Source organism: Ammospiza nelsoni, chromosome 33 (assembly GCF_027579445.1).
Source record: "Ammospiza nelsoni isolate bAmmNel1 chromosome 33, bAmmNel1.pri, whole genome shotgun sequence".
NCBI classification, from domain to species: Eukaryota; Metazoa; Chordata; class Aves; order Passeriformes; family Passerellidae; genus Ammospiza; species Ammospiza nelsoni.
Genome location: NC_080665.1, coordinates 2,815,452 through 2,839,555, shown reverse-complemented (window position 1 = coordinate 2,839,555; position 24,104 = coordinate 2,815,452). Strand labels below are relative to the sequence as shown.

Genomic DNA, 24,104 nt, shown 5'->3' with positions numbered 1-24,104 from the left:
ACCCACAGCACAGCTTTCTTTCATCTCAGCATGGAAATATAAAAACTGTATTATCACATCACACAGAGGGCCAGGAGCTTTTTATTTTGGCAGCAAGTGTCCACAGGGCATTGGGGAAGAGGAGAAGAAGAGTGTTTTGCAGCAAGCAACCCGGCTACTCAGGCAGGGTGGTAGAAAAAGTGTCTGGAAGCTGCTTTTTAGGACTTTGGTTGTTCTGCTGAAGCTTCTGACAGAGCTGATGGGCAGATCCCAGAGCTGTGGAGAGTTCCTGGGAAATTTGTCCTTGGATATGTCTACGAATGCTCTCCCAGCCATGAACTGCCATCTGTGTCCTGTCCATATGTTACTGCCTTGACTGTTGAGTGTCTGAGGTGCCTCTTGAGGCTGCTATGGACCTCCTTCACCAAGGAATGCATTGTGATACAACATCCCTTCCTGCTTATGTTTGGGCACTGACAGAGCCTGGACCACTCTGGCTCGAGCTTGGGCTCTGGCCAAGCAAGATTGCTGATGAGAGCAGCTCATGGTCCTCAGCTCTTCTCTGCTGCTGGGACAGACAGACATGGCCATGGGGACAGAATGGAGCTGCCCCATCTGCCAGGTCACTAAGAAGGATGTGAATTTTTCTCTGCCCTGTCACCACCAGTTCTGCCTGGGCTGCATCCTGCAGTGGGCAAAGAGAAATCCAGCGTGCCCACTCTGCAGAAGAATGATAGAAGCTGTCAGGTTTTCTGAGTAGGATGAACAGGACTACATACAATGTGCCATCAGCTCCCCCAAACAATTGCTAGAGTCCAGCAGGGAGAGAGCCTGGCCACCTTGCTGAAAGCAGCCCCCCAGACCCTGTGATGGCTGCTCCATCTTCCCCACAGGGAGCACTGTCCCCAGCTGAGCAGGGGCTGCAGGACCAGAGCCTGTGCATGGCCTCCTGCCCAAGGAGTGGGCCGAATTTTTCAAATAACAATGTCATCTGCTGGACCAAAGGTGGCCCTGGCTGCAGCAGAAGCTGGAGGGAATATGCCAGCACCAGGGATGGCTGGTTAAGGAATCCATAGAGCGGCATCCTGCACGCCCTCTGTGCCTATGGTCAAGTTGCCAAAATCTTGGTGCCAGTACTGCAGCTTCTCCTCTGGAGCAGTCTGAATTGCTGCTAGCATAGTCCAGGGTAAAGAAGCAAAAAGGACCTTTGCATAATCTCCACAGATGTTTTGTTCAGCTGTGCAGGGAGATGTTCAGGTCCCAGCACCCACACACAGAGGGTCTCACTCTGTCTCCACGGGGGCCTGGGGGCTGACCCTGATCTCGGGGCAGTACAAAGATAAGGGGGCCCGATCAGGGAATAGGGAAGGTGTGGCTCAGGAACGCAGGAACAGACACAGGAACAGGGGAAGGAGCCAATGGGGTCTAACAGCTTTTTGAGGGGAGCTTCTTGTGTCTCCCTAGACCAGGGAATGCCCCCCCAGTGTCTCCACAATTCCCAGTGTTTTATATTATTAGGAAAGCTTCTCTGAAGGATCAACTGCATCAACACAAAATGACAAAAACAATCAAAAGCACTCATAAGACAATTTTTCAAAATGCAAACAGTTCTTAGTTCCCAATGTGCCAACAGATTTCTTGGAGTGTCTTAGATCTGGCAGGAGGGATGCAGGGTTTTCTTAGCACAGTTTATCAGGAAACTGAGTCACGCATACTGAACCTCTGGTCCATGGCCTCCTCACTGCCATCGTGCAGCAAGGAGGCCCAGAGGCTGCTGTGCTCTGGGCCTGTCAGTGATGAACACAGCGGCTCTGTGGCCAGTGCCAGCTCCAGCTCCAGCAGCTCACAAGAGGAGACTCCTTCCAGAAGCTCTGCTGGCTCAGTGTGGCAGACCAGCAGAGCCCACTGGAAGCCACCCTCCATTGCAGCCACCCCCAGCTGCGCCCATCATCACTGCAGAGCAGGAGCTGCCCCAGAGGAGCCGTGGCAGGAGCTCATGGCAGTGGCAGGTCCCTGTGCCCAGGGCAGAGCCACAGAACCTCTGCTCCTGCGTGGGACAGGGGCTGCTCACCCTGGTGTCCCACCGAGAGCAGGGATCCTGGGCCCCAAACTCTGCCCAGCCCTGCAAAAGGCCACCCCGCCAGCAGTGCCAGCAAGGTTCCTGCAGCCATTCAGTCAAATCAGAGGAAACAAATGTCTCTTCAGCTGACACAGCCTCTGCACACAGCTTTCTCCCCCTTCTCCTGGTGCCTTTCCCTGACTCCAGCAAGAGCTGCAGGAAATGCTGTGTGAGCCATGATGATGGAAGAGCTACTGCTAAAAACACTGGGTGATGCTTTCAGAGGAGTCATGAATGGAAGATTGACCAACCTTCCAGCCAATGGTGTGCCATAAGTTTCCATTCTTTAAATAACTGACTGCAAAAAATTAGTAAAAAGAAAGATACGGAAACAAATTAAATCTCCCACAGCTGCTGGCTTTCCTCAGGCTCCATGGTCTATGTATTGCTAGACTCACTTCATTTAGGCAGAATATTAACTGCCCTGACTTGCTGGTGACTCACCACAAGGTCTCATCTGTGGTGGGGAGTCACTAAAATTAGCTCAGCAGAGGCATCTTCAGCTGTCCAAGTATAGCAGAAATACAGATTCTCTGCTTCATGGCTGTGTGGCAGCAGCTGCTGGCGTGGGTTTGTCAGCGTTGCTTCATGGATTACTCCTGCGAAGGAATTGTGTGCACAGGCACAGTATGATGGTATCGATCTTATTACAGCAACCTGTTGAAGGTCTCCATGGTGAGAGAAGGACGGTGAATCTTGTTTCTTGATCAGAAGGCTGGATTTATTGATATATGATATATAATACATTATGACTATACTAAATAGAATAAAGAGAGAAGTTGCAGAGGCTTCCTAAGCTAAGAATAGAAAGAAAGAATCTATAACAAAGTTGTGTCCAGGGACTCGGTCCCCAGCTTGTTTCTGTGATTGGCCTTTAATCACAAACATGTGCTTGTTTATAACACGAGACCAATCAGGTGCATCCTATTGCATTCCACAGCAGCTGATAACAATTGTTTACATTCTCTTCTGAGGCCTCTGCCTTCCAGAAGACACAGAAGTCTGAAAGAAAGGATTTCTGTGAAAAAATGTCTGCGACAGATCTCCTCTAAATACTCCAATCGGATGATGGCCAGAACTTTTAGGCAAAAAGCATTGTGACAGAATAATTTACAATATTCTCCAAACTACTCCTGTGGTTTTGATTTTCTTACTGATTGGGTTCAGTGTCTGGCCTCAAGAAATCAGTCCAGAAAGAACAGGCAAAGCTCAGCTTGCAAGTTAGAGTGCAAGTCTTTAATCTGCCATTTTTGCAGCATGTACAAACTGCTTTTCAACATATTTGCAAAAAAAATCTCTTAGTTCTTGCTATACCTATCCAGAACCTGACTCTCTCCTCATTTTATTTTGATTTGAGATCTCAGCATGATTTTTGTCTGGACAGGGAAGTAAGAACCAGCTGCAAATACAGACTACAAGTGTGAATCTGTACTGCAGGAACTGAGCTGTAGCTTGGAATGAAAGGCAAGAAGGGATGCCACGGTAAATGTGAACGTTTAGTGCTGGCATAGGAGCCTTCTGCAATGCTCCACCAACCCATGGTTCACATTGCTAAAAACTCTCTTTCTGGTGTTACAAAGAGTGTTGAAGAGCTGACTGTAAGTAAACAAAATAGCCAGAATGTTAATTTTTGTTAATATGGCAAACAATGACTATCTAATAATTCAGAGCTCATAGAAGTGAGTATTCAGATTTCCACTTAGTATGTGCTGGCAGTTTTAATTTGAAATCAACAGGTTTATCCAAATCAAGTTATCCATAGGAATTAATTTTCTCTATGATCTACCTAAAAATGCCTCATTTTCTGATAAGTTTAGTAGAAATTTGCAAAGTCAACAGTCCACAGATTTGAATTTCTTGTTTAGTGGCTATTCTGCAGGAAAGCTTTTACAGACTAATCAGTTTGGATGCAATTAAAATGCCAGTACATTTCATCTAGCCATTTTGGTATTAGAACAAAACCATACGACTGCACAGCCTTTTAAAAAGTATTTTAAAATAAATTTTCAAGTCAACAGTCTGAGTAGGACTCAGAATATAAACTCTACCAAGCTTCAACTCCATTGGAAGATTCCCTTGTCACCCTGTGAATCAACTCTACATTCAGAAGATTAAAAGTCCCCATTATGGTGGTTTTGGTATGGTTAGGAACTGGGGAAGGGTCTTCTTCCTTCTCAGCTCCATGCTGCAGTGCCTTTGGGATGTGGCCTGCTGGCCGTTGTTTGTGCAGCCCTGGTGTTTCTCCATGAGGCAGAAAGTGCAATTGCATTTCCAGCCCAGGGCCCGTGAGGAGTGGGGTGTGCAGAGCTGTGCCAGACACAGGCCAGCAGCTGTGCCCCAGAGGGTTTTGGTTCCTGCCCAGGGCAGCTGGTGCATCTCTGCCGTGAGCGCCTCCCCTTGCCAGGTGCCCATGGACAGCAGGTGCAGGGTTCTGCACGGGGCATGGAACAGGGTGGGGATGTCTGCTGGCAACAGAGTGCAGCGGAGAGCAACCAGTCCAGGATGGTCCTGGAGTGTGTGACAGAGAACTCCTGACACAGCTGGTGACTGAGCCAGTGAGGGAAGGCACTGCTGGGCCTGCTGTTTGTGAGGAGAGAAGGGCTGCTGGGTGACAGGAGGGTTGGAGGCGGCCTTGGGCTCAGTGATCACAAAATGCTTGTGTTTGATTCCCAGAGAAGGAACGAGAGACGTTGGGGAAGTGTTGACCTGAAACAAATTGTGAATTTGTTAAGCTTTACCAGGCAGTGCTTAGTCGTACCTTCCCTCACAGCAGTGGTTGGTGTGTGCAAGTGGATGTCTTAGCCTTGAGAATAAAGACAGTGGGCCTCCTGAGGAGGTAGCTGCAATGCATTCAAGGAGAAGAAGGCTCCTAACCGTGGGAGGAGAATTTGAGGAATGGGATGTTCACCACATGGCCAGCAGAGACCCTCAAGAGACCCCTACTCTAAATGTCAGTAATTTTGGGGAAGTGATTTAAACATGTCAAATACTTTGTGAGAATGTTTAGCCTGTGAGTTTGAGCAAAGTAATGAATAACAGTAATGAAAGTAATGTCTTAGTTCCATGGATACTAACACGTGGGTGTGCATGTTTCAGGGCAGTGATTCCCACGCACCCAGCACTGAAATAAAGTAATGCCTCTTTTCTCACACTGAGCTGGCAGTGTGGATGGGCCCTGCTCGGTAACTTTCATTTTGGTCATTTCTATTGAAGCATAAAGAATGGTTGAAATGAAATCTTTTCCAGCTGTTTCCCTTTGGTTTACCTGTTTGAGGGTTAAAATTGTGTGCTGCAGGTGTGCTGGGTGTGTGCAGAGCAGTGCAGCCCCAGAAACGCCTTGGCTTGCCCACAGGTTGTCATGCCTTGTTGCCAGGTGTGCCCAGCTGTGGCAGGAGAAGGAGCCCGCAGCGCAGTGGGCACCGTGCCCTGCCCAGCCGGGGCTCTCTGGCACAGAGCAGCAGCAGCGCCAGCACCGTTCAACCCGCTCCTGCCTTGGCTTCCCCTGGCACACAGAAGCCTCTGGAAATCAGCAGCGCCAGTGGCGTTCCCAGCTTGGAGCAGCTGCTGCTGGCAGGCAGATGCTGCCAGTTCGACTGCTGCCAAAGGGGAAGAAAGAGCAGAGGAAGAGATGTACATACACAGCAGCCATGGAAACATCCTGTAAACATGCAGATATATGGGGTGATTTGTTAGGAATTACTTCAGCTGCTATGCCAATAGTGCTTTCTCTCCTGGTTCTGTACAATGCTTTGGGCCATTTTCTTGGTCTGGTTTCCTTTTCTTGTGTCCCATCTGAGTGCTCAGCTGGGGTACAGGCTGTAGGTGCTTGGGGCACTCTTGGAGTTCCTCTTGGATCCCTGAACAACAGGGTTTGGCCCATGGGGGGAGTTTGTGCTGCTTTGTGTCAGAGGAGAACTTCCGAGGCCATTTTGTGTTTGCTGTAGGAAAGGCTGGTTATTGCTTTGCATAAATTCACAGACTAATATGCTTTGTGATGCTTTGCTTTGTCATACTTTGCTTTGTGATATCAGGGCATGGTTGCCACATAGTCGTGGTGACATCAGAAGGTTGCCTTGGTGCACGGAAGGCCTCAGTGCCAGAGCAGTCCTAGGGGTTGCTCAGATCAGGAGCATCCTCCTGATTGTGGCATTTGTCAGCGTGTAGCTGCACACTGACAGGAGTCTTGATTGGAGTAAACTTGAAGCACAGTGCTACAATGATTGAGCAACTCGCTGCTGCAGTTTGCACCATGTATGGCACTGTTTATTCCGCCTATTTCATTACCAGCCTGGCAAGTACGTAGAGGTTTCAACTCTATTTAGGCTAGGGTGTAAGCTAACCCAGCTTTTGCATGTCTTCTTGGTCTTTCTTAGTGACTGAGTTGATTTTGAAAGAGAAAGAGCATTAGGATGCCAGTGGTTTAGAAAAGCTCCTGTCAAGAGGTTCAGCTAAAAGGGGGTGTCTGTAGCCACAGGGGCAGCATTTGCAGGGGAACCTGCAGGGCTCCGTTCCCTCCACGGGAGAGTCTGTGGCAGCAGAGTCTGTCATTTCCTCAGGTTGCTGGGACAAGCAGGACAACTTCCAAAATGCAGACTGGGAGGCCTTCTCAGAAGGCCTTCTAAAGACTTTGTAGTTCTCCCCAGAACTCAGGGAAAGCTTCTTTTATTCTAAATTTTGTAATGAAAGGATTTGACTGTCCGTTTTGACCCTTGACTGAGTGCTCAAAGAGTGATTCCCTTTGCAGTGAAGTGCAACCGCCAAAGCAGTGAGTGTCTGCTCCTGAGCCTGGAGCTGCTGCTGTGCTGTTTCACAATAGAACTGCCACAGCTCAGGGGCATTTGGGGCAAGCTTCTCTGGGTGACTGTTGTCAGCAACTTAATGGGAATTAGTGCATGCAACTTCTTTTTTGAAAAAAGTACCTGAAAGACAAAAGAACAAAAGCTGCTTTATCTGTTAGACAGAACAGAAGCATTGAGTGTTGAAGAACAATTTGCATTTTCTTGATCATGTTTGTATTCATTTACTGACTAGACAGGCCAAAGTGTAGGCACAACCAAGATTATTGTCCTGATTTCTTGCTGGCTGTGTGAAAGAACTATGTCATGTGGAGGGATGTTGATAAAGAAAAATACTCTCTGTTTGGGTTGACCTCTTCTGTGGGATTCAGCAGCCCAGGCAGTTTTCTCACAGCACTTGTTCATTTTCCCTTGCCCACTCCAGGTCACCTGAAGCGTGTATTCAGAGGTGCTGATCCTGAGGTGAGTGAGAAAGGAACATTTCATGTTCCTGGTGCTTAGGAATTGTAGAGCAAGCTGTGAGCTTGGTCTGCAGCAGTAGAGTGTGGAGGGCCAGCTGGGTAGGCTGAAAGAAAATCCATTTCCATGTCTGCAGCAGCAATAACAAAGGCATCCCTGGCTATTTCCTAATTTTCCATTTCAGAACTTTCAAGGAATGAAAAGCTCATGTTGCAGAGAGAATGTTGCTTCTTGATAGCAGCCAGGGCGGAATGTCTAATTCAGAACTATTAGCAATTCTGTTGAATTAGCCCATTTAAATTTAGTTGCAGTGACTCAGAATCCCATTGTTATCAAAGTTTCTGATTTGTCCTTAGCAGAGCTGGTTGTAGAAATAGAGCTGAATAGATTAAAGTGCTGAATAGAAATAAGGTTATCAATTATAGGTAACTTTGTGTCCCTCACACTGCTGTCTGTCCACAGATCACAGAACCAACAGCAGTCTCTCCCCTGGCTCCCTCTGCTCACGGAGAGGAGGCCGAAGAGGAGGCAAATGAGGTGGATGAGCGCCAGCCTCCAGCTGTGCTCACACCACAGCCTGAACATTCTGAGCCAGTAAGTGCCAGCTGTGTGTGCTGCTGTCTTTAGTGCAGGCCAGAGCTGCAAGTTTCTGACCAGCCAGCACTTGCTGTTGCTGGCTGAGGATGCTGAGTGCTGGAGTCGTGCCAGGGCCTGGTGATTGCCCCCAGCCTGTGACAGCTGGACAATGGGCTTTGGTCTGTCACGTTTAGGCACCAGCTTCCTGGCATTTTGATAGGGGCCAGCCTGAAGCACGAAGGCTCCCTGTTCCCAGAGCAGGGAGTGTGTCAAAGACACAGTGCTCAGCCTTGTTGGATACACAGGGGACACTGTGGCGTGGAGAGACCTGTCCCCCTGCACAGACTGGCCAAGTTGCTGCAGTCACAAAAAAATGTCGATCTGACCACAAAAGCTCTTGGTGGTGCTTTGTCCCCACAAACTTCTTGGGTGTGCTTACTTGGGAGTATTTCAGAGACACACTGGGGATGTAGAGTTGCTGCTTGAAGTCAGGGATTTTGGTGTCTTTGTTGCCAGGTTGCTCTTTTGCCCCTTCAGGCAGAGCAGCCAGTAGCAGAGCAGATAGGTGCTCTGAGTCTGCCTGTTTCTTGGTCTTTTATAAGCTGCAAGGAGATGACTGTGTTGTCCATGAAGCTGTGGGGGACCATTCTTGTCTAGTGTGGCAAAAGAAACAAAGTGAGTAGTTCTGAGCCCTTCTTCTGAGGCAAAAACCAGACACTCCATGTGTCTGTTGATACCTTCTATTGTGTAGTTTGCTTTGAAAACTGCATTGGAGCCTAGAGTGGGAGCAAAGCTGCAAGTCCTTGACTGCTGTCTTGTAATGCTAAAACCAGGGTGTACACCTTGCAATGGTGCCTGCAGTATCTGAAGTGCAATGGGCACCTTTGTGGCTGGGGAGCTGCGTGGGCCCAAAGGACGCAGGGCTGGTGGCCGTGAGCAGCTGAAGATGAGGCAGCATGGGGCCAGGGGGCCAAGAAGGCCAAGGGCACGGTGGCTGTGCCAGCAGCAGTGGGGCAGCAGGAGCAGGGCAGGGAGCGTGGCCCTGTGCTGGGCAGCGCTGCGGCCACAGCTGGAGTGCTGTGTGCAGCTGTGGGCCTGGGAAGCAGAAAGTCATGGAGGGGCTGCAGCGTGGGCACAGAGGGACAGGGGAGCTGGGCAAGGGGTGCAGCACAAGGCCAGGGAGGAGGGGCTGAGGGAGCTTTAGCCTGGACAATGGGGGCTCATGAGGGAACTTCAGGCAGACTTCCATAGATCCCTGCCTTAGATCCATAGAGCCAATGCTCAGCACAAGGGCTGTTTCCCTGCCAAACATCCCTTCACTGCATCCAAGTGCTTTAGACACTGGAGTGGGTAACACTTTCATATTTTGTTGGTTAATTGTTTGTTTGTTTGCTAGAAGGAGAAGCCTTGTGTAATTTCTCCTTCTCCAGTGAGCAAGGGAGCTTTTTCTCAATCTTTTCTGCCCTTTTCCAGCACTGGCAGAAACACATCACTTTCAGGTGAACGGCTCCCATGTCTTTTGGCAGCCCAGGGAATCAGTGTGGGTTGTGTTTGGGAATTGAGCAGGAAATCAATGCCCTTGCATTGCAGCTGGTGCTCAGAGATTAGAGGAGCTGGAGGGGCTGAGCTGCATTTCTGACTCCAGCCACTTTAGCCCCATCAGTGTGGTCAAGTCCAAGAGAAGAACTTGCCCGAGCACAGATGCACAAAGAGTGCCGTTCCCAGTGCAATGCTCTGGGTCTGGTTGCATTCCATAGGGACCCACACGCTCCAGATTGCCCAAGAGTGTGGCTTACTGAAGCAACAGGAGAGCAAGTTCAGGATGGCTGCTGATCAGGGCACTGCTACCGAGTGCTGATGTGTGTAGCAACAGAAAGGACAGTATTGATTCATGGTGACCCCCCCGTGGGGAATAATGTGCTTTGATTCTATGATTTAGAAGGCTAAAGAAATGCTTTCTTAAGCTATGTTATATTACACTAGTACTATATTAAAACTATACTATAGAGATACTATACTAAAAAGCTACTAAAGAAAAACTCAGGACTGTCTCCAGACAGTCACAACACAGCTTTTATCTAATTAGCTAATCAAGCTAAACAACTATCACTAAAATCCAATTAACAAATCACTTTCAGTAAACAATCACTATAACACATTCTACATGTACTAAACAACAAGACCAGCAAGTAGAGATAACAATTGTTTTCTCTTCTTCTCTAAGTTTCTCATTACCTTCCCTTAAAAAACACCTAGGAGAGAGAATTATATCTCTCTCTGTTCAAAGAATGTAAATACCACAGCACAGTAAAGAGAGATTATAAAAGTGAGATCTGTCTATCTGTCTATTTGAATCTTCCTGGCTCTGCTCCAAAGCAGTGGGAGATGCAAAGCTCACCTAAAGGCGTCCCTTCAGGAGAGGAGTAGAGACAAGTTCCATTGACTGATCCTGAGCAGGCAGAGATGTTTCCCCCTCCAGAGATGGTTGTTTTTCCCCTAATGTTTTCCTGCTCCAGCCTTTTCTGACCTGAAGCCTTCATTTGTCCTTTAAATTTTTGCATGTCCTAAGGGAGTGGAACTATCCCATGCTGTAGCTGGGATCTGGTGACTTTGCTCATACATGCATTACATGACACATGGTTTCCTTCACTGGCATCCCCAGGGCTGTGTGAGTGCATTCATTAATGGGGCCCTATGAGAAACTCTGTTACTGCTGGTCAGAATTCTCAGTTGACAAAAGAGGGAGAAGAAACACCTTGGTCCTCCTCCATATACTGAGATGGCCATAGAGGTTCTCTGACTTCCATCAGAGATCTTTGCATGCATCCTCATCTCCTAAATGACCCGGTTTTCTAACAAGAGTGTGGATGTCAGGAAGGAGGAATGCTGGTGCAGGCCTGAAGAGAACGTGAACTCCAGAAGTGTCTCTCACAAGGGCTGAGCTCACTCAGGAAGCCCCTGCAGAGCCAGGATGGAGCTGTGGGACAGGGCGGGGAGTCAGTCACTACTGAAAGACAAACAGGACATGGCAGAAGCAGAGGGAGGCCCTCACCAGACCCTTGAGAAATGCCACCCCTTCCCTGTCAGCTGCCTGAGAGGCTGCTGGAGCTTCAGTCCCAGATGGCCCCTGATTGTAGGGCCAGGGTCACTTTGGAATCTGTGCCTCCCCTCGGGCAGAGAACGACCCAGGAGAGCAGCAGCACAGTGCTTTGGGAACGTGTGAGCCCAGCAATCTGTGAGTCTTGGCCCACAAAGGGCGTATGAGAAGTTGAAACCCATCTTCTCTTGCTTTCTGTGCAGGTGCTTCTAGAGAAAGAGCAGGAGCACACTGCCTCATCTGAGATGCCATGCCAGACTCAGGGAGAGCTGTTCCCTGCCCGAGAGCAGGAAGAGCAGCTCAGGCAGCAGGTGGAAGAGCCACAGGAGAATGGCCAGGTGAGCCTGACTGGCCAGGGGACAGAGGGAAGGGCAGGAAGAGGGGCATAAACCAGAGCTCCTGGGACTGAGGAGGCCAGGAGTGCCACAGGCAATGGAGGCACAGAGCCTTGCAATCTGCAGAGATCAGCCCTGGGACAGGATGGTTACAGTGGAAACAGAGCTGGGTAGGGAAGCAGAAAGAAGGGGCTGAATAAATGTGATTTTGAGGCTAAAAGAGGGAAAAGCTGAGCCTGATGGCAGCTCTCAGTCACTTGCTCTGCTTTTGTGTGTACAGAACACCAAGGCAGAGCCACAAGCAGAGCTGCCTGAAGCTCAGAGTGCCATCATGGCAGCGAAGAGGAGGAATGAAGAACTCCAAGAGGAGAAGAATCTCCCTATGCAGAGGGGCAATCCACAAAAAGAGCTGAATGAAGGAATGGCAGCCACTCCACTCATGAAAGAGAGTCCTTTCCGTTGTTGTTTACAGAAAACTGACGAACAGCTGGAGGCACAGCTGCAGGAAACTGAGGCTAGGATCAAGGTAAGGAAGAAGAGGCTAGACGAAAAAATTAAAATTATCAAAGAGAGAATGAATTGCCTCCTTCAGGAGCAAAAGGCTCTAGAAAAGCAAGCGAGTGAAATAGCAATAGGCACTGCAGTCACCCAAGGGGTGGTTTCTGCCCTCCTTGCCTTTCCAGTGCAGAGCAGCAGGGGTGGGTGATGCCTCTGAGTGCCATCCTGATGAGGCCTCTGTCAGAGCTGCTCTCAAGGACACTGCCTGCTCTGCTGGATGTCAGCTGATGCTCTAGACAGTGGCATTACTCCTCTGGCCATTTAGCCAGCAGTCATCTGAATGAACTCCTGCTGGTTTCTTCCAGGTGGCCTTGTTTCTTGAGGTGTTTTTTCAGGTGAACATGGTCACTCACATAGATTTGGAATACGAGCTACAAGCTGTCTGTATCCCTTGTGAATGCTCCTGTCCTTTTCTTTACTTTCTTCCCAGTCAATGACTCCTGGCTGACAGGGACAAGCTGTAGTCTCTGACTGCTTTGTTCTGTTTGACTTGAGGTGGAAGTGTCGCCATCCTACCTGGCAGCCTGCAGAGAGTTCCAGCAAATGACAGGCAACCAAGAGCCCCGAGGCTGGCATGAGGCCCAGGCACTGAACCATCCAGAGATGCTGCAGGATAAGCTCGTCCCGAGGAAGGTGCAGAAAAAGAGAATTTCATGGCAGGAGGTAGAACATTAGAATGAGGAGCTGCAAATGTATCTGCAGACCTAGGAGGGGGAAAGGAGTCTTTGGGAGGAAGTGGAGCGGTCGTTGCTGCAGTCATCCTTTAGAACAAGAAACTGGCTATGAACTCGAGTCAAACCAGCCTTTGGTTTTGACCATTTGGTTTCACAAGTGGACATCCAAAGCAATCCAGTGGAAGAGCTCTGCATGTGGCTGACAGCAGCTTCCTAAGGGCTTGCATTTCAAATGGCAATCTCTCTTGCATTTCAGGGCAATCTCTGCCACACCTTCCTGACATCAACTCATTTCTTGTCTCAGATCTACACCGACTCTGACACTGAAGCTGCTGCAGAAGCAGCAGTGCTGTCCCAAGGAGCCTTTGCTCCCCAGCTGAAGAAGTGGAGCCTGAGCCCTTGGTACACCTGCCGTGCTGACCCAGCTGCTGCTCAGCAACAGGAGATGGCGGGTGACTCCCTGGAGCAGCAGAGTACGTCTGGTATCTTTCTTATCTGAGGGACAGTGTGTTGTGTGCACGTGTCAGCATAGCTGTACCAAAGGGTTCTGCTCAGTTTAGTGTCACAGAAGTGCTGGCAGCGCTCCGAGGCAGCAAGAGAGAGCTCTGGGTGTTCCTGCTGCCTCTGAGGGCAGCTTAGACTGGCTGGAGTTTGCCTGGGCTTCCCTCTTTGCCGAAGGCAGAAGCAGGGATTGTTCCTAGATCAGCAGAAGACTGTGACTGCTTGAGTCCTAGCCACTGGCAGAAGCCCTGCTGAGATCAGTCTCTAGGAAAACACATCAAGCCCTTTGTGATTCTGCAGCACAACTCAATGAATCTGCTTCTTGCCCTGAACAGCTGCCAGTGCTGTGCTCTCAGATAAGATCTGGTAGGGTTGAGAAGAGAGCCCAGTGGATTCTGTGTCTACCATCACCTGTTGGGACAAAAAGGGCACTGATCTGTGCCTGGGTGTGGCTGATCTCAAAGCCCATCCTGTTGTGTACTGAATGGGGGCAGCAGCTTGTCTGGGGCTCAGGCTGACTCTGGCTTCTTCCCATCAGTGCCTGTCAGTGCTCATGCTTGGGCTTTGCCAGCCTTGTTGTGGTCGCTGCCCTGTCCCTGAGGGCTGTGGGAATGCAGAGGCTGGAGCCTTCCTTAGCTGGGAGGGTGCTGCTGCTGCCCGGCTGCTGCAGCACGGAGCTCCCTGAGGCCGCAGCCCCTTCTCTGGGCCGGCTTCTGCCTCGCACGGCCTGGGCTCACAGGAGGGTCAGCATCTCCTCTGGGCAGCTCTCTGTGTCACAGGGACACCTGAGGAGCACTGCTGTCCTCTGTGCCCGTGCCTGCCGTGCCGAGTTGGGAAGATGGGGATGTGTGCAGTGCCGAGAGGGCGAGTGCAATGGGAGCGACTGAGCCGCGCTGTCAGGGTGAAGAGAAGCGGCGCGGTTCTTCACACGGGGCACGGGCAAGGGCGTCTTTGGGCTCAGCCTGCTCATAAAGGGTGCGGGTCCTGATGCTGAAAGCCCCGTGGGGATTGGTTCTAGCATGAGCTGCTCTGGTTTGCAAACGCAGAGGCATTCTTCTGGCAAACTGCTGCAAGGTGGAAAAGATGGGAACACTTGGCAATATTCTGAACTTGGCATCTGTTCAGAGGAATTGATTCTAGATGTCCAGGTGCATTTAATCTTAGCAAATAGAAAACCTTTTCTAAATCTCACAGTGTTTATTCCCAAGAAAAGAAAGGCATTGTTAGTTCCAGCTCTCCTTAATGTTTCTAGATGACAAACTTACTTGCCTTGGTAGGTATTCTCTTCTGGTCCCAGTCTCCTCTGAATGTATCTCCCTGTGCTTCCCTGCATGCCTGCTGTCAAGAGGTCTCTCAATTCAAAGGATGCTGGAAATCAGTCTCTGTGCCAGCCACTTGTGCTGGGGGCCTGCTGTTCTTTTCTTGTTGTTCCAGTTGCTGTTCCTGTTGTTGTTAGCCAGCTGTCCACCAAGGGAGGGCTCAGAGCCCCAGACAGTGGGGCTGCCTTTTGTATCTCCTAGAAAGTGGGATCTCTGCTTTAAAGTGAACATCTTGCATTTTGTTTCCCTCAGGGAGAATGGTGATGGAACATCCTATTCTAAAATACATTGAACTGGAAAATATTGGCAGTGGGTGAGTCCAAGCAATGTTAATTGTACAAAACTATGCATCAGGTGTTTTGCTGGTGGAATATTACCACACCTGAGTGGGTGCAGCTGGTGAGAGAGAGACGGTGAATCTTGTTTCTTGAATCAGAAGGCTTGATTTATTAATATATGATATAATACATTATTACTATACTAATAGAATATAGAGAGAAGTTTTGCAGAGCTGCTAGCTAAGCTAAGAATAGATAGAAAAGAATCCACAACAAAGCTGTGGCCAAGGACTCAGTCCCCTGGCTTGCACTGGTGATTGGCCCTTAATTATAAACATAGAAAATGAGCCAATCAAGGTGTTCCTGTTACATTCCCCAGCAGCTGATAATAATTGTTTACCTTCTCTTCAGGGGCCTCTGGCCTCCCGAAGACGCAGAAATCTGAAAGAAAGGATTTCTGTGGAGAAATGTCTGCGACAGTGGAATAGGTATCAAGTGTAAAGTCAGACAAGCTGCAAGTGTGTTCAGGCACTGGGCTCAGATTGTCAATTCTGATCAGAATTTCTAAGTGTGCTCAGAAGACATTGTCAAAGACATCTCCATGCTTCCAGTATCCTGCAGGTCTTAGGCAAGTCCAGCACAGATCTCCTGTGTGGGCTGGCTTTCACTGCAAGATCTAAATGGCTTCTCCTTTCTCTGCTTCTGTTTTGGTTCTAGGACTTTTGGAGATGTTTGTAAAGCACTCGACACTGCCACAGGAGGAGAGGTAAATGTCAACAGCCCCTGCAGACTCTGCTGCACTCGAGGGCTTTCCCCTCTGGTGTGAGCTGTGGCTGGAGCTTTGGGCAGAGCTGTGCTGAAAAGGCACAAGAAGCACAGACTGGTGCCAGCCCACAAAACACATTTGGGACTTTGTCCTCCTCAGCTGCCGGAAGGAAGGCACGGAGGGCAGCGGTTCCTTTCAGAGAAGGACGCACTCACTCGCTCTCCACTGCTAAAACAAAGGTGGTGCCTGCGAGCACCTCACTGCTCTTTGGGGCTACAGCTTCAGAGTCCTGAGTTCTCATTTCTGCCTGCCAGCAAATCCATCTCAAAGTTAATGGAAGTTCCTTAGCCACCTGCAGTTCTGCACTTGGGAACTGCACATAGGGAGAGATCTGCAAGGCATCCCTGAAAGCCCTAAGCCCTGCCCATAGCCCAGGATGTACCCACAGAGTATTAAGGCAAGGATTACTTCTTCTGAGTCCCAAACAAAGCAGCAGAGAGTGTGGTCAGAGGTTTGTGGGTGATAACTGAGACAGTGCTGTTACCAAGTGGTCAAGGCAAAATGTCAGTGGTCCCAAGTGTCCTGTAACTGGCTCCCAAGGGAGAAGAGAAATGGGCTGTTGGAATGTCAGTTCCTAATGACTGCAGTGCCTAATCACAAGGCAGTTTGGCACAGCTCAGCTGTGTCATTGCAAAATCACTCACTCCACGTGCCTTGTGGTTTCGTGCTGCCAACCTCTCAAGTTACTGATTTTCAATCTCATTTTAGGTGGCCATCAAGAAAATACATGTTCAAGGACTGAAGATGAAGGAACTTAAAGTCAATGAACTCATGGTCATGAAGGTGAACAGGAATCCCAACCTGGTCAGCTGTTTAGACAGGTGAGTTGTGCTTTTGTCCTATGAATGTTTGTTCACATATTGCAAACATGCAAGGTAAAATCCCACTTTGGTCACTGGCAGAAAACAGAGCTGTAATTATTGGCTAATTATTATTGCTCTTTTCATCTCCAGTGGATGGGAAGAGATTGCATTTTGTTTGCATGAGTCTTTGCTGGCACATGGCATTTGAAAATTGTTCAAAAACCCGGATGAGTCGTGTCTTACTAAATCAATGATCTCTATATTCACAGCCACCACTTTGGTTTGGAGCTTGATTTTTTTCAAGTGTCTTCTTACATCCAGGTAAACTAACAAGGATTTCCCTTGAATTGTTGCCACTGTTTTCCATTGCTATGCATGCCAGGAAGACTAGGTGCTTTTTTCCAGAAACACCATGCATGACAGGCTTTTTATCTGGGCTGTTACTAAACGGCACATTTTGCTTGCTGCCCATCTAAGACATCTCCTTTTTCGCAGCTGCACCTTTCTCTTTGAGACTGCACAGATGGCAAACAATGCACAGCCAAGAGGGGATGTCTATTCCTTTATTTTGTCTTTGTCTCAAAGGGATCTGAAAAGAAGAGTCAACCCGTCTTTTCCAAACAGCAACCTAGCCATGTACATTGATCTCCACACCCTTGTTTCCTTCTTTCAGCTACCTTGTGGGTGAGGAACTGTCCCTGGTTATGGAGTACATGGATGGAGGCACTCTGAGCAATGTCATCAGCCAGACCTTCCTGTCTGAAGATGAGATGGCAGCCATCAGTCGGGAGGTCAGCAATCCCATCTGTGTTTCCAAGGGCTTGGGCAGCATTGTCTGGGAAACAGGGCCTCAGAGCTGGAGTGATTTCCTGTGCCAAGCTTTGTTTCTGTGTTGCTGCTATTCTATGGCCAAGTAAAAGCATCTCAAGTGAAAGGCCTGCCAGTGCCCCTGCACTCCCTGTACTCAGTGCCAGTACTCTTATCTCCTGCTGTTGTATTGTCGCTCTGTCTCTTGTATTTGTATTTGCTGTTCTCCACCTTGCCTCTCTAAGTGTTTGCCTGGAGTCTGTCTTCACTGCATTCCTTGCCTGTGAAAGCAAAGGTGCTGGTGGCAGGATTTGAAATGATCAGCAAAGAAAAAAGACTCATTTCTCACAGTCCTCAGCTGAAAAGGATAGTAGTGCAGCCAAAATGCTCTTTGCTTCTGGAAAGTGACTGGTGTGATACATCCAAGCCTGTGCTGAGGCCAGCAAGAAAATCTTTGTCATGCAACCTCCCACCCAAAAGTGATCCACTAAAGACCAAAGGGAGGGACTTTTCCTTTCCAAACCCCTCCTTTGTCCTCTGCAAGGGAAAAGCACGTCCACTGCAGCAGGAGTCATCCTGGCTGGTTGGCGGGGACAGCCTACAACAGCAGGTGCTGTTGCTCTTTCAAAAGCTGACGTGCCTTTCCTCAGAAAGGTCCTGCTCTGCAAGTGTTGGAGCAGCAAGCTCTTCCTCTCAGAGGCCATTACTGTTCTGCCCTTACTCCCCATTCCCCTGGAGAGGGAATCTTTTAGGTTCTTTGTTTTCTTTCTTGTGGGATGAAATCCCATCACTCATTTTTGACCTCCTGTTTCTGTTTTCTGTCTCAGTGCCTGCAAGGACTGCAATTTCTTCATTCAAACCACGTCATCCACCAAGATGTGAAGAGCAGAAACATCCTTCTCAGAACTGACGGTTCTGTCAAGCTGGGTCAGTATATTCTTGGTCAGGTTCAGCGTTCCAGAGATGTGGGTGTGGGGCTGCTTGGAGTGACTGCCAGCTCCCCAAAAATGGTGCTGGTGGCAGAGCAGGGACCCCTGCTGCGATCTGAGGGCACAGTTGCAACGTGCACAGAGGTATAAGGAACCACAAGCAGTCAAGAGTGGCCTTGCTCTGTGTGTGTCCCTTCCAGACAGAGGGAGCTACAATCTAAAGCTTCAGGGGAATAAAGTCCACTGCTGTGAGCAGCGTTAAGAAACCTGGGTTTTTTTGGAGGTGGCCAATTCCATACTCCCTTGGCTAAAGCCCCAAGGAAATCGAGCGTGGACAGTTCTCCAGGAGATTCAACAGCACATTCTTAGTCCGAGAGTGGGGAATTCTTTTGCTTGGTTTCCTAATTGGAGCTGGCTTTCATGGTTTGTTGTTTTCTCCACAGCTGACTTTGGCCTCTTTGCTCAGCTCAGCCCTGAGCAGGGCAGACGGAGCTCCGTGGCCGGCGCTGCTGGGTGGCTGGCGCCTGAAGTGGTGACAGGCCAACCATGTGGCCCCAAAGTGGACATATGGTCTTTGGGAATCGTGGGCATCGAAATGGTGGAACGAGAAGTTCCTTCCTGGAATGCAACTCCTGTCTTGGTAAGGTGCAAATACTCACCAATCCCACTGTCTTTCTCACCTGTCCCATGCTCGGTGTGCCACTGGACAAAATCCCATTGCCATCTGCTGGCACCTCTTCCACCAAGGTCTCCTTCTAAAAATGCCCCTGCAACACATCAGCATCTGCTGTAGCTTTGGTTGTATCAGAAAGGGAAGTGGCAGTTCAGAAACCTAACCAGTTAAGAAACCTGCCATTTTGGCCTCCAGCCATGCCTGGCATTTCTCACTTGTTTTTTGAACAATGTTGGAACTCTGTTTCTGAAGGACAAGAATTTTTCAGTGGAGAGGGTAGACATGTGATAAACATCCTGAGCAATGGAGGTTAGACCTTCCCAGTTTCAATTTTATAGAAAACATGAGAAAAACAGGAAAAAGAAAAGTAAACAAAAAAGGAAAAGAGAAAAAAACTACTACCAAAGCAATGCCCAAGCAGTTCTGCTTGCTTTTCCATTTTTTAAACACAGCTCTTCTCTTCCATTCTGTAGCATCTTTTCCAAATCCTGTGGATCTTCAAAACTTTCAGGCTTTCAAGTCATCTGTACATTGTTCAGTCATGTGTGTGGGTGGCCTGGATAAGTTTAGGATGTGTTTTTCTCCGACTGCAGTTGCCAAACCCTTGGCTGTTTCTGGGTACTTTAACAAGTTGATGAGCTTGCAGGCAGGTGCCTGGGCTGGGATCCAGCGTGGGCAGTTGACACCAGTGCTGTGTTTCTTTACCACAGGAGCAGGGCCATCCCTGGCCTGCACAGTTCTAATGACAGGGAGGACTCCAGCTCCCCACCATGGCCAGTGGCTGAGCTCAGCTGAGAGTCAGGATAAAACCCTCTTTGTCATCTCTGGTGATGAGGGAAAAGGACAGAAAGCCACATAAATTATTTGTACACAAGGGGAGCGCATTGCCATTTCCGGCTTTGAAATTCTCCTTTGGGTTAAAGAGGATAATAGCAAAGTCTCTTTGGTCACCATCTATTTCAGTGCCACGAGCACAGAGTTATCATGACAGTGGTGGGCATTTTTATGGAGACTACAAGGCCTCTTGCCATTGTTATTTTCGTCTCTTTGAGATGGATTCTGCAAGTTGAGGTTTGAATAGTTCAAAATGGGTGTCTTATGTTTCTAAATACCATCTTGCAAAAGCAGAATGAGCTCTCTCCCTCTGACTTGTCAGCGTGTTAGAGCTTGGTTCCACATGAACCACACTGGATAATGATCAGCCGATGTCTTGCCAATCTACACTGTAATTCCTTGGCCTGAGGAGTATGAGAAAGACCTGCTGAGCTCCATGGACACTGTCAGCTGCATGGAAGTGAGCATCCTTGGCCTTGCTGAAGAAACTGGAGCTCAGCTTAGGTTAGATGCTCTTGAGCAGGAGAAAGGCTGGAATCCTCAGGGGTTTCCAGAGGCCTGCGTGCCCAGAGGGACTGAGTTCTGGGGAGCAGCTGGATGTTTCTGCACATCATGGAAAGGGATTGCCAGACAGCTCAAGCCTCACCACAGGCAAACACTCCCCCGCACTTCTCAGGAACATTTGCTTTGGGTTTCAAGTTGCTCCCACTTGTCTGTCTGTGAAGATGCCCCTAAAACCACAAGGCAAGCCTCTCAGAACTGGTGTTACATTTCCAGAAATGAAAAAAGGAAGCCCAAACACAAGAAAGTTGCTAAGGCACTGTATTTTAGAGAGGAACTTAAGCCCCTGTGCAGTTTCTTCTCACTGGGAAACATGCCTGAAACCTGGGCATGAGGGTGTAAAGGCCACAGAGTCTCTTCTGCTTCTTGTGCAGTGCTGCTGAAACACTCAGTGACCGTGTTTCTCTCCTAGCCCAAAGCAACATTCTCCACATCACCAAGCCAGAGCCTGGTGATGTGGAGAGCCTGCCAAAACCTCCCGTTTGTTTCCTGGCACTTTCTGGGATGGGCCTACCATTCATGCATTGACTTGTGTAGCCAAATGAGTCGAGGGTGACCGTAGGGATGGAACCTCTCCTTCTGATTTGACCATGAAAAGTTTTTCTTTTCCATGTAAGGAAAGCAGAAATTTTCAGGCTGCTGAGAGACACAGCTGCAGGTGGCTCCTGTGTGTCCCAGCAGGCGTTTTCATCCCAGTACATTTGTGCATGCATCTTGATGTGTCTGTGTTGAAGATGAGATTCCAAATGTTTGTTTCCTTACCTGAGGAATACCTGGTGGATTTCCTTTCTTTCCTTCCAATTCCCATTGTTTTCAAGAACAAAGCAAAAAGCTTGATTGGTTTTGTTTTATGGCAGCTGTGCTTAAGAGACAAGAAGCACTGCAGAGATACTTTTCATATCCTAACCCTTGGATACAGTAGAGTTAGTATAGCAAAGTCCTTCTTCCAAAACACCTCTCAAGCTGATATGAATCCTCAGGGAAGGAAACGTGCTTGTGCTGATGTAGTTCCCACTAACTAGGTCAGGCAATGAAATCAGTTGCCAAGGCAAGATCTGCAGGACAGTGGGAAAGCTGTGGTTGCATCGGAGTTTGGGTTTTTGGTTGGTAAAGGAAAGTCATCTCTGGGTTTCTGCCAGGGCAGAAACTGCCACTGCAGAGTGGAGCTTAATCAATGGGATCTGGGAGAGCAGTGACAGATGGGAAAGAAGCAGGTGGAGCCTGGTGTCTCCTTTTTCCCAGCCTCAACTCCTGATAGCCACAGGAGGAAGACAAAAGCTGCAGCAGCCCAACCTATTTTCATCTTGCCTGCGTGACTTCCTGAGCTGCTGCCTGCAGAGAGACGAGGTGCGGCGCTGGTCTGCCAAGGAGCTCCTGCAGGTAAAATGTGAAGGGGCTGCAGGTGAAACAGGCTCTGAGGGATGGGCTCCTCCTCCACTCAAGTCCAAGGCAGCAGATGAGCCCCCTTCCTCCTCACCTCCATTCTTGCTCCTCTTAAAATGAAAACAGTGAGGAATCCTAGACTGGGCTGAGTGGCAGGGCCCTGTAAAGGTCCTGTGGTGCAAGTGTCCTGCAATGAGCAGGGACATCTTTAACGAGATCAGGTTGCTCAGAGCCCTTTGCCACCGGAGCCAGAATGGTTGGAGGGATGGGGCACCTACAAGCTCTTGGGGCAAGCTGTGCCAGGGTTCCACCATGCTCCAAGAAAACAAGTTCTTCCTTAGACCTACTCTGATTAGATGCCCTTTGTGTTTAAAAATATTTGTCCATATCCTATGGTAACTGACCCTGTTAAAAAAGATGTCCCCCACTTTCTTCAAAGCCACTCTGAAATCTTGGAAAGTGGCAATAAAGTCTCCCTGGGGCCTGTTCTTCACAAAACTGAATAACTCCAGCTCCCTCTGCATTTCCTGAGAGGAGAGGCGCTCTGTCCTCTGACTGTTTCTGTCACCCTCTTTTGTAATTTGGTGGAGTGCTCAGTTTTATCTAATGGCAAAAGAATTGAAGCAGAGCAATGCAGGGTACAGAGACATGAAATGGTGGTGGAGGAACCCAAGGAAGCCAGTCCCAGCCTAAGGGTCAGAGATTTGGCTGTGGGCAGGAGGGGCTGTGGGGGGCTCACTCTGAGGGGCCCTGGTTTGTGCCCCCCAGCCCACCCTCAGAGGTTTCTGCCACGCAAACAGGGACAGCTGGGAGGGTCTTGTCCCAGCCCCATCTGCTGCCTGGCACGCTCAAGCAGACGGGAACTGTGCCAGGGTTACTGCCAGGCTGTGTGGCAGAGAGGGAACTGCAGGGCCCAGTGCCACTGGGCTGGCCCTGCTGGGAAGGAAGGAGCCATCCAGCACACGAGGGGCAGGGCATGGAAAGGTAGACACTGCTTTCTGTCCCTGTGGGAATCAGCACAGTGCCTGTCTTTCAAAGGCAGGGACCCATGTGAGCCAGTGGAGTTTCCTGAAAGGTCGAAAACCCAGGGACAGAAAGCACCATTTCTAGAGCACTGGCAGGGCAAAAATCCCAACAAGATAAAGAAACCTGAATTAATGGATGAGTGGGATTCTGGGCAAGGTTTGCCTGTGATGGCAGGGTCCTGCACATGACTGCTGGGTAGCAGATGGTCCCACTGCTCCTCTTTCTGGGTCTTTTTAGGACCCAGAGCAATCCCAACTGAGCCTGTGAAGCACTGAGCTTGGAAAGTAATGGTTCACTGTTAACTGTTCCTTGTCTTTTTGTTGTTTGGTTTGTTGTTTGGTTTTGGTTTATTTGTTTTGTTTTGGTTTTGGGTTTTTTGTTTGTGTTTTGTTTTCTTTTTTGTTTTTGTTTTTGTATTCGTTTTTTTTTTTTTTGGTTTTTGGGGTTTTTTTGTGAACAGCATCCATTTGTGACATCAGCCGAGGCTGCATCCACCCTGGCACCACTCATCATCTCAGTGAAGAGGAGGATGGAGAAGCAAACAGTGCTATAATCATATCAGGACCATTTTCTCCATAGCCATCTTAGAGTAGGATTGTAGAGTAGGACTGTAGAGTAGGATTTAGAGTAGGACTATGTGGAGAAAAGAAAAAAGACTCTGCACAATTTAATGTGAATCAAGGAGAAGCCATTTATTGTGCTTCTAAACATAGTTTATAATTAGTTCCTATCCTATAGCTTTCTGTAGTCATGCATTGTTTGGTTGCATCTTTTTCTTAATCTAATTGGTAGATGCTGTAAGGGTCATTTTATTTGGCTTGCTACCCCTTTGTCTGTCAGCAACTCTTCTGCTTCTTCTTTCTGCTCACAACATCACCTTTTTATCGACAAAGTTGAATGCAGCTTTATTAAAAACCTGACTTAGTCCTAGAAGGTTAGTTAGTTTAGTTAGCTCCAGAAGGTTAGGCTGGTTCATTTAGTGCCTGTCCATTTTTCTGTAAATACCACCCTACAGGATTATAGAGTAGGATTGTAAATAAATAAAGTTTCTGAAACTTTAACTCATCTGGAAGAATCCTTTCTTTCTCACCCTGTGAACAAGCTGAGCATTTCCTTCTGAGTTGTCAGCTGGCTCTTAAAGGTGCAATGGCTTCTTCGGGGTTGTGAAAAGTACATATTACAGGACAGGGTCTTCACAGATATTAAAATTTATTTATATATATATATATATATATATATATATATATATATAAATTAATATATTATATTTTTTATGTTGTCTTAGTTAGTAGTACTGTATTTTTTTAAGTAGTGTGGTATGTTGCGGTGTGATGTCATGGTTTGCCTCAGATACCCCAGGTTCCTCCCTGATAATTCCCTGCCAGGTGTGTCAATCATCCCTCCTTTCCACACCCTGACCCCTGCTGAGCGCTGTCTGTCAATCCTGGCATTCCAGAAGGGCGGCGAGTGATTGGCAGAATTCAAAAGATGCCCTCCCCACCTGGAAGGACATTGAGCCATCCAGGTGTCCTCTGTCCCTTGAGACTTCCCTGCCCGTACCTGGCTGGTGC

At 48.6% G+C, this 24,104-nt stretch overlaps 1 pseudogene; it reads left to right on the top strand.

The window, feature by feature from the left end:
* Window positions 1-24,104, top strand: part of LOC132085905 (zinc finger protein 850-like) — a 534,273-nt pseudogene that overhangs the window by 443,656 nt on the left and 66,513 nt on the right.